This window comes from Mixophyes fleayi, chromosome 4 (genome assembly GCF_038048845.1).
Source record: "Mixophyes fleayi isolate aMixFle1 chromosome 4, aMixFle1.hap1, whole genome shotgun sequence".
Lineage (NCBI taxonomy): Eukaryota > Metazoa > Chordata > Amphibia > Anura > Limnodynastidae > Mixophyes > Mixophyes fleayi.
The window spans coordinates 231,101,903-231,114,972 of NC_134405.1; positions in this window are offsets into that span (position 1 = coordinate 231,101,903).

Here is a 13,070-nt window from a genome sequence, read left to right on the forward strand (position 1 = left end):
TGGGCTAGATTTGTTCTAATGGGGCCCGTGAGATAAAAGTCAAGTATTTCTGTCTTTTGGGGATTAATTTTGTACCCTGAAAGAGGGCTGTAAATGTCATGGTGAGTAATTCAATAGTGTCAGGAGAATGTCATCTACATGCAAAGAGATTTTGTGGTCCATTTTCCCCACTTTAATACCTGAAATAGCTCTATGGGAGCATATTTTTGCAGCTAAGGGCTCAATAGTGCAAAAATCAAGGGTGAGAGGAGGGGACAGCTTTGCCATGTGCCATTGGAAATTAGAAAGAAGAGGAAGAGACTCCATTGGCCAATACCATTGTCCTCGGGGATTGGTATAAAGCGAACAACCAGTCAAGGAATTTACCAGCAAAACCCACTGGCCTCAAAACCCTAGACATAATGTATATGACATAGAATCAAAAGCTTTTTCATCAGCAAGTGCGATAATCAAAAAGGGTTGTTTAAGCACATGAATAGAGTGGACCAGGTCAATGACCCGCCTGAGGACCAGGGATAAATCCAACCTAATCCGGGTGGATCAAGGAGGGACGGATGGAATTTAGTCTATTTGCTAATAGTATTACATACATGTTAAGGTCTACATTTAATAATGATATTGGCCTATAATTGGAGCAGGAAGTGGGATCTCTGTCTGGATTGGGTATGACAACGATATTGGTTAAGGTCATCATAGCGTCGAAAGAAACTCCAGTTTAAATTTTATTTAAAAAAGTTTGTCATAGTCAGGTTGACAATATTGCCATTTTTTTGTAATATTGAGGAGTTAGGACCATTAGGACCCGGAGCTGAAGGCGATTTCAGTGATTTGATAATGTCTCTTCCTGTGTAATGTCAGCATTCAGGAAATTGCGATCAGTGTCAGAAAGACTCGGTAATGAGAGTGAGGACAGAAAAGAGTCGGTCTCATCCTCCAGAGAGTCGGCAGAGGGTGAAGCAGCAGGCAGATTATATAGGTCTTTATAAAAGTCGTGGAATTCTTGAGCGATCTGCACAGGGTCATAAAGTGGCTGTCCACTATATGTCTTTGCTCTACAGGAAAGGTTTGTATTAAGTTGGCCTTTAAGGGTATTGATCTGAGCAAGGAGATCCAAAGAGGGATTTTGGTTGTGTTGGGAAAGCAGAAGGAGACAATATCCTGAAAAGCAAGCTTTCTGGCAGCTGAGGCTTTACTTATCAGCCTGCCTCTAATAGTAGCCTTATGGGCTTCCCAAAGGACACATGGTGAGATTTCATGTGAAGCATTGAGTTCTAAATATTCTGTGATTGCATCGTTGATCTCATGGTACGTCATCCAAGACAACAACAGAAAGTCGTCAAGACACCACCAACAAGACTGAGGGGTTAATTTAATCAGGTCGAAAATTAGATAAACGTCTGCATGATCTGTCCACATGAGTCCAGAAATCCCGGCCTCCGTAACCTTCAATGTGAGAGAGTGGGATACAAATGGTACTCACTAAGCCTATATTGATATGTCCGACACTGTTTAGTGCGACAAAAATTCCGAAACCTAATAGTGAGACATGGCAGAAATTCAGACTTACCATTACACACACACACACACACACACACACACACACACCATTTCCAACGGGCTTTCAATAAACTGCAACAACAGAAAAGCACGAAAGTTGAAATTTACATAACTTAAACGCAACTGCGATATTTTCGGTTTTAAAGCGGCTGAACACCTCTGAATAAAAAGGAGCTCTGACTCTGGTTATGTGCACAAAGTGACACAAGTGTGACGGGAATAGAGAACCTGACAGGGATGAACAAACCTATATCAGACAGTTAGATGTACATCATCCAGGAACGGTAGAGTCCCTTGCAGAACGACATCTCACTGAGGTCCATTCTGGGGAAGTCGGTTTATCTCTAGGTGGTTTTGCAGAACCACGATAGGTGGATGGTAAGTTGTGTTCCAGTAGGATATCAAGCTTGGAGAGAATGTCTTGTCCCTGGTCCAAGGATTTAGCCAGGAGAACAGAGTTCCCTGAAAACACTTGTAATTTAAAGGGTACTTCCCAGCGGTATCTGTTATTATGCTGGCGAAGCATCTATGTTGAAGGTCTCTGCGCTTTTGGATGGTGGAAGTTGCATATCCTGAAAGTCAATTATATCAATGGATCTGATAGCATTTAGCAGCTTTTGCTTTGTCTGATAATATTGATGACAGACTATGATGTCTCTTGGTCTCTGATCAAGGGACAGTTAAGCTCTTAGCGCTCTGTGTGCTCGATCCATCAGAACTGCAGTGAGTTCCAGGAGTAGGTGTTTGAAGTGGCCATTAAGGAAATTGGGTAGAGAGAATTCATCATTGATTGTGGAACATGAGAAATCCATAGCTTGTTCCAACGTAACCTATTCTCTTAGACCTCTTGTCTCTCTTTGATGGATTCCATTTTGGAGCAGAACCTTGCTTACTCTCTTTGACAAGACACTTGAGCATGACACAGATCATAAGTTGTGGATTCAAGAGTATCAGTCCTAGAGCCAAGAGCCGCTACTTCTAATTTGAATTTGACAATAGCTTTTTTAAGCTCATTTTGAAAGGTGAGTTTGATATCGTTTCCTAGATTTGTGATAGCTGCTTGAACAGCAGAATCAATTTCAGCTGCAGATAGTGAAACCCACCTAGAAGAGCGAGCTTGATCATAAAATTGTGAAGAGGCTGCCTTCTTTTTTGAGCAGCAAATATAGGGGCTGTTCGGCCCGTTGTGGCTTTTATTTTTTTGACAGAAAGAAAAAAAATGTATTGGAATGTGAGGCATGAAAAACAATAAACTCCAAATAGCTAATCAAGCCCTTCAGGACCCGGGGCCAGTGAGAAGCTTACATTTGGCTAAGCAAATAAAGCACAGTTTTTGAGTAAGATTGTGTCCACAGCAAGGAAAAAAAACAATATACAGGCGTGCCACAGAGTCTTGGTGTAAGAAATATGTTATTCAGTCACATTGTACACAGGCAGAAGCAGGTGATAGGTAACTGCACTGTCTCTGAGCCACTAGGAGAGCTGAAGGGTGTGCACTCTTAAGTAAAATGGTCCTCCAGCCAGTCCCAGCAGGGATCCCACAATCTGCAGTACATCGCTCAATAATCTCCGAAAACAGTGGAGGCAATGATGGCCTCTGGAGAGGAGATACTGTGTCCGGTGTCAGGTAAGAGGGCTTTCCAGAGAGCCCAGTCAATAAATTGTAGTTCAGCATGGTGTTTACAGGGTTTTTAGAGTGCTGGGGCTCCGATGTAGGCTAACTACTGTGACTGCAAAATGGAGCATTTGCAATATTTGTCCGCCATCTTAAGCAGCCATGCCACGCATCCCAAGTTACAGAACTTGGAAATAAAAGTCACTATTTACTAGTTAAGACCTGGTGTGTAAGGGAACACAATTGAAAAAATATGTGACATATCAGTCTTGATAGACCCCCTCATGAAAATGCACACGTTATTGTCTAAGTCAGAAGATTTTAAACCTTTTTGCCAAATAGCTCTCACCCCCCACCTTTGGAGTTTAGCTCTCAATAAGGACAGATTGATCTCCCAAATGTCACAGGGCTTTCAAAGTGAGCTAGGGATGTCCTGAGATCGGGAATGTTCACAGGGCATTGAGTTCCCACCTCTGCTCATTCTGCTTGGCTAGATAATTTACAACTTTGGGGCTTCAAACTCCTCAGAGATGCCTATCTCTCCCTGGTCTGGCTATATTCAACAGATTATTGACACTTGCAGTTCAGACTCATGTCATCTAGCAAAGCACACATTGAGATTACATTACAAAGTTACATACAATATACATTGTTGTACATGAATTCAACAGAAAATAACAATTAGTCATCAGATATACTACATAATCGTCACACCTACTAAAAAAAAATATTCCAGTAATAATGTTAGCCGCTTCTTGGTTCATGGAAACACCACCTGTAAGTGCATTCCCTGCCTAGTTTGGCAGGCTGGTGAATGCTCTGGAAAATGTATATGGTGGAAACCTTAAAAATATCAAGTGGAAGTAGGTCGTATGTTAAGAGCCACCACCTCAATCAAGCCACTCTCTCACATCTCCAGATTAATTTTATTTTAATATTACTATTAACACAAAATCAATTTTGTTAATTTTAGCAAATATTAACCACCTCCAAAATATACAGAAAAAAGAAGGAGAAATTTATATCATCTCTTCATCGCTACTCTGATAAGCCAAACTGATTAACAGACAAATCAATACTTTTTTAATTATTCAGAATTCTAATATAAAATGACCTCAAATTTAACCCAAAGAATACCCAAGTATTACATTTAATATTATATTTGATTTTATTTAAAGTTTTATTTTAATAATCATAATAGTCATACCTTGTTAAGTTTACATCTTTTAAACCCTAAAAAAACAGTGATCTTGAAGAAAGGATCCAAAATTCCTCTTTTTTACATTATAGGACAAACCTGTCTCCTCCTCTGTGGGCAGGTTAGATTTGGTCTATACCCTGAATCGTAAGTACATTCACATCCCCTTTATAACAGCATGACGCACGTTGTGAAAGGCTATGAGTGATTACCCTCTTCATGTTATGTTTTTGCTGCTCTGTTGTCTCAGAATCTATTTCAGGTTCTGCTGTATGTCAGAGTTGTGTCTCTGTGTACTGAAGGTTGCTAAGCAACCATACTCACCTTGCTTTCTGAGATGCGAACAGGGATTTCACATTGCAGCCAATTTATCAGCGCTTGCAAGACTTTCTCTGCTCACATGATTTTTAACCAGCAGCTGAATAGGTCAGCACTCTCTGCTTACATCATTTCTACCCAGCAGCTTATCAGTCACAGTTCCTCTCACATGATTTCTACCCAGCAACTGATCAGCCAGACTTCTGCTCACATGATTTCTACCCACTATGATTGGCCAGGGCCTACATGCATACACTTATAGTCATTATTGCCTTGCTGGTGTTAGGTGTATATCTTCTGCTGCTGGATTCAGTGTATTTGACCTTGGATATTTTTACTGGACCATGCTGTTGCGTCTCTTCCTGCCCTTGAACTCTCTGCCTGTTTATTGACCTTAGGTACTTTTCCTGCCCTCTGACCCAGCCTGCCAGTTGGCTATTCTCTATAGTGTTCTGTCTATTTGTGGCTCCATAGCAGAAAGTTTTCCTGATTCTACCTCACTCACAACTGTTAGTAACTATACACTACTGGGATCAAGTCCAGGGGGCATCAGAGTACTAGTGAATAGTGTGGTTCTCGGTAGCTGCTAATGGTGGAAAACATCCTGCTCCATAGGTTCTGTATAGGGGTTATAAGTCACTGATTATGGGGTTCATAACACTTTCAATACAGTATTTTTGTTTGATAATTAATGAGCAAAAGACCATACTTCTAAGTGTAATAAATTAACATGTTATACATTTATCCTTCTCACAGCAGACACATCCTTTAGGAATATCAAACCACCACTTCACTTTCATATCTATTTTAGAATCCAAAGAAGAGTTTATCTTCTTCTGTATTTTATTTTTAACTTGGAGCTATTTTACTCTTTAAATTATCTGATATGCAAAATATAACATCTGACATTTCAGATTTTAAGATTTTGTCTAATTTCAGAATTCACAATTTTTATTTTTATGTGGTCCAAATATGAGCTATTTTACATAATGAAAGCTAAAAATTTGTCATTCTTTCTTCTTTTTGATATTGTTAAATTCATCTTTACGCTGTAATATGGTCTTTCTATTCACTGGTTATGTATCTATAAAACCTTTCTTAAGAGGGCTTTTTGGTAACCTTGATCCTTAAATGATTGCATTTACCCTTCTGCCTGTCTAAAAAGAAACACCTTCTTTAGAACAGTGTCTCCTTAAGCTTAGAAACTGTCCTTTATTGTTTTTTCCAGATTTTACAATGACTGCTCCAATAATTCAAGTAATTATTGCAATCAATATTTTATTGAAAGATTTCAGTAATAACAATATTCCCCTCAACAGACAGGGTGATATCCAGAAAACTTATCTATGATATGCTAAAAGTGTTTGTGAATTTCAACCCAAAAATGTTGTTAGTAATATGTGCAATAAAATCCTAAATGGTGTTACAGTCCCCACCTTATATAAAAAACAAATTGCCTATACACATACCATAGAGCACCAGATTCACCATGAATGAGTCATTTCAAAAGTAACTCTTCTCAAATTGGCCCATGTATAGATTAGCAAACCTCAGGGCGAACATAGTTCCCATGGCAGTGCCATGTGTCTGTAAATAACATTTTGAATCAAAATTAAAATAATGGTGTGACAAACTAAGTTGAATAGAGTCTTAAAAAAGACACATAAGCAACCCTGGCCCTGAAAATATTTTACTTTTGATATAATTGTGTACCTTGAAACGACCTGTAAATATTTCTAAATCCTTTTTGTTATGAATCACAGTGTTTTTTACTGAAGCAGTTGAAGCAAGAGTCAAACTTAGGTGAAATATTAGTAAAGTTTATTAGGATTTATTAAGATTTTCACCTGTATTAGCAATATAGCAGTGGCCTTATACTGGAGATTAACAAATCATATTGCACAGCAAATAATAACAGCCACAATAACATAGAAGCAAAAGCCACTAAAGTACATGTAAATTCAACTTAAAATAATAATATGGAGTGGCAGACTTAAAAGGTGGAAAGCTTGAAGGTGCAATGAAATAATCCAGTTAAATAGTGGGCCACCAGGTTCAGGAATCTGAAGAGATGCAAGAAAAAGGAACAAATTGGTGGAACACTGGAACAAACATGTCAATGCAAACAAGCAGGCCACAATGTGCGTGTGCATGGGTCCCCTAGACAACAAGCAGTAAAAATACCAAAGGTAGGAGGAGACCCTTTTTAAACCAGGTAAGCCCTGTTTAATAATTACCTGCTGATCATTTTTGATGAACAGAAAATAAATAATATCAAAATAGATTGGAAAGGGCTTAAAAAGAAGTCAGATCTCACCATTATAGCTCTAAAATAAATGGGTACATCCATTTTAAAGAGGGGTGTCATTCTCTTTTTGGTTTTAATAAACATTTTTTTAAACTAATAAAAAACATTTTAATTAGTGGGAGAGGGGCCCTTTTAGAGCTGGTACATTTTATTTGAAAGAAAGAAGCCATCTCATTCAAATTAAGGTGCCCCTTTGTATTCCTTGTCGGGCGATCAATTGGGATCACAAAACACAAGAAAAAAAACAAACTCTATGTAAGTATAAGAGAATGGTCCTTTTAGAAACAATATTTTCTACCTCCATTTGTGAAATACACAGGGCACTCACCTGCCAGCACAAAACAGTCATTTAAGGGAAAAAAAACGTATAAAGTTTAAAGCTACCCCCCCCACCCCCTCCCTCCCAAAAAACATCGAAACTTGTGCTGATTGGGGGTCTGGCGGCTGTATAGCTGTCATTGCTCTTTTAATGTTGGCGTTGTGAATGTCGACAATTTGAAGCTGTGACTTGATTGGAAGTGTCTGCATTTAGTCTGCCAACATTTCCATTGTCGGAAATATGGCCACATCCACATCAGGGGACCAGAAGCTGTTCAGAGTGGTATGACAATCCTCCTTTTTCAACTGTTTGCCCAACTTTAAAATAAATAAAAAAATGTGAAAGGTTGTCCTGTATTGTGCCACTTTCTGAAAACCAATATGCATTCCACAGTTGGGTTAGAAATATATTTGACCCCTTATTTGATGCAGTAAACAGTCTAGTTTTCTAAATGGCATGCCTTTCCACTATGTTGTTGTTTGTGTGTCTATGCAGTCTTTACAATGTACTCATCTCATTTGAAAGAGAAAAAAAAATCACATAAAAAAGTGGAAGCAGTGTAGGGCTCCGAGTACATATATGCAAAGTCAACAATACAAATGGGGGGGTATTCACCAACAATTTAACAAAATTGTTGGTGAATACTGATGATAAAAAACAGCAGGTAACTTCATATGAGCAAAACTATCATACCATCTGGTTATGGTCTCTGATCTTTGGATTGCATATTAGTTTAATATAACTTTTCTACCCTGCTTTCCAGGAATTTGTTAGTGCTTTATAACCAATGATAATGCTAGCTTATTATCGAGGCAGCTTTTTTGTGAAAGTAAAGAAAGCCATGCAAAAATGAATTACTATTTAAAATATAGAAATCATGTTATCAGTAACATTCTTGGGAAATAAACATGCACTTGTGACATTTGAAAATGTTTTACTATCAGTTTGTAATAGACACAATTCTAAGCATTCCTGGATTACATGTTCGCTAAAAAGGTAACATGTTATGGAGGTCAGTATGTGTTCTCATTATCAATTTACCACCATTCCTCCAGCTTAACGAACTAACTTTATGATAATTCAATTAAACAGATGAATGTCCTTTATGAAAAATCACCTTTTAATTTACTCTTAAACTTTTGTATATTCCATCCTGTAGTTTTTCTTTTTATCACTGTCTGCAGAGAGCATGCTTAAGGAAATATGGTGATAAGGACATTCCAACCGAAATTACATGTCAGATATTTAGATGTGAAACAAAACTAAAAAAATTAGTGTACAGTTTATTAGTGTGAATAGCTAACAATGCAAGTGACTTTGGAAGAAGTTGGTATGATTATTCCTTTGGGGACATAATTAATCTTCCAGAAGCAAAAACAGATTATATACCAAAAACTGAATATTACATAAAAACATACAGTATAATAATAATATTAATGCAGGAAGTATTAATTGTAGACAAGAAAGGAACATAATATACAAATCATGTATTTGACACATAATATATTCATATGTAATGTAAATTCTAACGCAACACTGATATAATATAGAGTACATTGTTGGTAGGAAGTAATTGAGTAGAAGTAAGAAAGTTGTCTGTAATTTTAAATGGTGGAGGGACATAATACACCCAGTGCAAAAATTGGAAATACTTGACCTATATACAGTGGATTCTTTGGTGATGTCAAGCGAGCAGTAATAAACTTGAATTTTTTGCAGACAGAAGAGCGTGGTATTCTGAAGCCTAAGAACTGACACATAGGATTCAATGGGAAACTGTTTACCTGTCACAAGAGAGCACTTTATAATTTTTTTATTTTCAGTGGTCAATCAAGAAAATACAGACAGCAAAACGATAACACTGTGTAGCATGCACAGTAAAATCACAACAGTTATTGTGGTGTATCGCATATTAGGAAACCTTTAGACAAAAATGAACGGTTTTTACATTTTTAAAGAGTAATATAAAATGGGTGTAGGAACAAAATGGATTGTGGGGGAGGGGTGAGGGGGGTAGAACCACAAAGATAAGCACTGTAAGTATTTAGAGGATAACTAGGGTGTGTTGAGCCTATAGCAGAGGGGGAGATATGTGTCGGGAAGAGTTAGGGTCATCGCACATGGGTCAGGTCGGAGGACGTGGAGCGTTGAGGGGGGAAGGTGTGTTCCACGGCTAGCCATGGAGCCCAGACTTGACTGAAGACGTGGCCTCTATCGTGGAGGTAGTACGTAATCTCCTCCATAGTGGCCACGTGCCAAATCTGCTTCTTGAGAGCCAAAAGGGATGGAGGTGAGGTCTTTTTCCAATTAAGGGCTATGAGTGATTTGGCTGCTGTCAGGATGTGGGCAGTTAATTTCTTGGAGAATTTGTCCAGGTCTTGGGGAGGGTAACATAAAAGAAATATCCAGGGATCTTTCGGGATAGGAGCTTCAAAAAGGGTATTTAGGAAACTATGGACTGAATCCCAGAAGGTGGTGATAATCGGGCAAGACCACCAAATATGAAACATCGTACCCCTTTGGCCACAGTCCCGCCAACAGCAGGGCGAGGAAGAGGGAAACATTCTATGGAGTCTTGTGGGAGTGTAATACCAACGGTAATAAATTTTGTAAGAGGTTTCCTTGAGTTTAGTTGATATAGAGCATTTAGCTATCCCCAGTCTCATGTCCTCCCAAGCCTCTTCATCCGGGGGAGGACCAAGGTCCTTTTCCCACTCGTCTTCATGAGGGTTTGGAGAGGGAAGGGCAGAAGTGAGAAGAATGCTATATATTTGAGAAATCATGCCCTTGTTCAAGGGATGTTTTCTACAAAGAGATTCAAATGGAGTAAGGTCCCTAAGAACATAGGTTGGTGGCAGGGATCGCAAGAAATGATTAATTTGGAAGAATTCAAAGGGGCTGAGGATTTGGGACGGGGATTGGGGTTGGAGATCCGCTAGCGAAAGCCAGCGGCCCTGTTTGGAAAAATCTACTGGAAATTTAAGCCATGCACGAGACCAGTTACGGTGGGTTGTAGAGGCAGATCCGGAAGGGAACACCGGGTTATGCCAGATGGGGGTTAAAGGAGATATTGCAGTTGAAAGTTTTAGTTTGAAGGAGTTGGAGTCCCAGAGCATAGCATCAAATTTGATAGAAGGCAGTGCTCTAACAGCAGGGGGGCGACGGGCGGGAGATACGCCCCAGAGAGAGGAGAGATCGGGCAAGGTTAGATGGGCCGATTCTATATCAAGCCATGCAGTGGAGCCAGAGGGAGTGTAGGAGGCAACGATTTGCGAAAGGTGGGATGCCAAGTAGTATAATTTGATGTCGGGAAGGCCTCTTCCTCCTCCAGGGATTGGTCGTTTTAAGATATTGGATGAGACTCTAGGAGGTCTATGGTTCCAAATAAAGCAGGTGAGGGCCTTCTGGATGTTGGCAAGGAAAGAGGCAGGGACAGCTACCGGAAGGGTTTGGAAGAGGTACAGCCATTTGGGGAGTATGTTCATTTTGACAGCTATGATCCTGCCCAGCCACGAAATAATAAGGCGGTTCCAGGAGGTCAGGTCTGATTGCGTCTTGGAGAAAAGGGGTAGGAAATTCTCACGAAAGAGGAGGTCATAGCGAGAAGTGAGGAAAACCCCCAGGTATTTGATCTTCCTGTTCTGCCATTTGAAATTAAAGTTAGCCCGGAGGAGCTCGGTATCCCGAGGAGAAACGTGAAGCAGCATGGCCTCTGACTTGGTGTAGTTTATCTTATAGCCCGAAACATCGCTGTAGTTCTGAAGGATGGCATATAGGTTGGGCAAGGAGATCCCCGGTTGGGTAAGTGATAGGAGGATATCGTCTGCAAAGAGTGAGATCTTGGAGTTCGTATTACCCACCTTGACCCCCTGTATGCTAGGATTAGACCTAATTTGGGAAGCCAGAGGTTCAATTATCAGAGCAAATATCAGAGGGGAAAGGGGGCAACCCTGTCGTGTTCCATTTCGAATGGAGAATGATTCTGAGGGAGTGCCATTAACCAGGACTTTAGCAGTAGGGGTGGTGTATAATGCTAGGACGCCAGTGAGGAAGTCGCCAGCGAAGCCGAACGACTCAAGAGCTGCTTTCATAAAGAGATCCTGTCAAATGCTTTTTCAGCATCCAGAGAGAGCATAATAGTTGGGGATCTCCTGGAATTTGTAATATGGATGATGTCCAAGAGAGCACTTTAACTGTAGAATCCAAGAGATTTTTGTTTTTTACACCAACTATCACAATGACTTGTAGCAGTTGGTGTAAACAAGTACTCTCATTTTTAATTGAGCCTAAATGACCAGAATGTGTGAGTGTAGGCTTTTAGGGTGACATAGCAACAGCAGCTCTGTTGTTTTTATGCCACAATGAGCCAAACCCAAGTGGTCCTAGCTACCTCCGATCTCCTGCAGCAATTCCAGACTTTCAAAGCCAGAGTGGAGTATACATATTCATGGGTGGTAGTAACAGTTTCCTGTGGAATTGACAATACAAGCCCCTAGAGTCAGGATCACAATGAGGTGCGATAATCTGCTGGTTGGTGTGACACAGGTAGCAACCCTCTGCAGCAGGATAGTGAACTGTAGTACCATTGAGCAGAGACTGGTAGTAACACTCTGCAGCAGGATAATGAATTGCAGCACCAGAGAACAGGAAGCAGAGACTGGTAGTAACACTCTGCAGCAGCAAGAGAACTGGAGCCAGACTAGAACATGTCTAGACAGGTGAGGAGACCTGAAGATCTGGCATCCAGGAAAGGAGGCAGGTGCTTTAAATAGACAGGGCTGACAGGCAATCAGCCAATCAAGTGAATGAGAGTTTTGAAAAGACCAGGTGTGTGCATGCTCAGTTCAAACTGACAAGATGGCACCCGTCAGTGCAAGCCGCAAGGGCCTGATGAGGAAAGGAGAGCAACTGCAAGAGGTAGGTGGGAGCACCAGACCCCGACCGAGTGGCAGCGGGTCCGGTGCCTGACATCTCTCTTGGGTACCATTTCTTCACACTGCAATACTGGCAGCTATTTATACCTTGGTAATGGAGGGATGTAAACGCTTCTTCTGCAATACACAATAGATCATTATTTGAAATAACATGTTGAGGCTTAGGAAAGGATCTCACAATAAATAGTTTGAATTTGATACAGGTATAGAGTGCACTAGATAAGTAATGTGCCTATGTCGGTTGTTATTGTCTATATAGAATGATATAAAGTCGTGGCCAAAAATATTGTCACCCTTGCAGTTTTTAATAATAAAGCACAATTTGTTCCAGAAAATTGTTGAAATTAAAAAATATTTTGGTATGCTCATATTTATTTCTTTGTTTTTCATTGGCATAAAACACAAAAAGCAGACAAATGTAATAGGTTGTAGATTATCCCACACAGAAATCCTTAAATCAGCTGGACAAAATTATTGGCAGTAGAAGTAGTTTTAAATAATTAAATTTCAAGTGGGTGATTGTCCTTCACTTTGGAACTGAATGCACCTGTGGTGAATAGCAGATGCCTGTAATATAAAATCCACTCATTAAATGAGCTTCACTAGAGAAAAGGACTCATTCTCCTGTTTTGTGCCACTATGTGTACTACATTGAGTATATCTTAATGAATTTCCTGTGGACAGATGAGACCAAATTAGAACTTTTTGGTAAAGTACATCATCTCTATGTTTAAAGAAAGAAAAATTAAAAGAACACCTTCCCTACAATCAATCATAGAGGAGGGTCAGTGAGGTTTACGGGTCTTCAACGTGTGCATGGC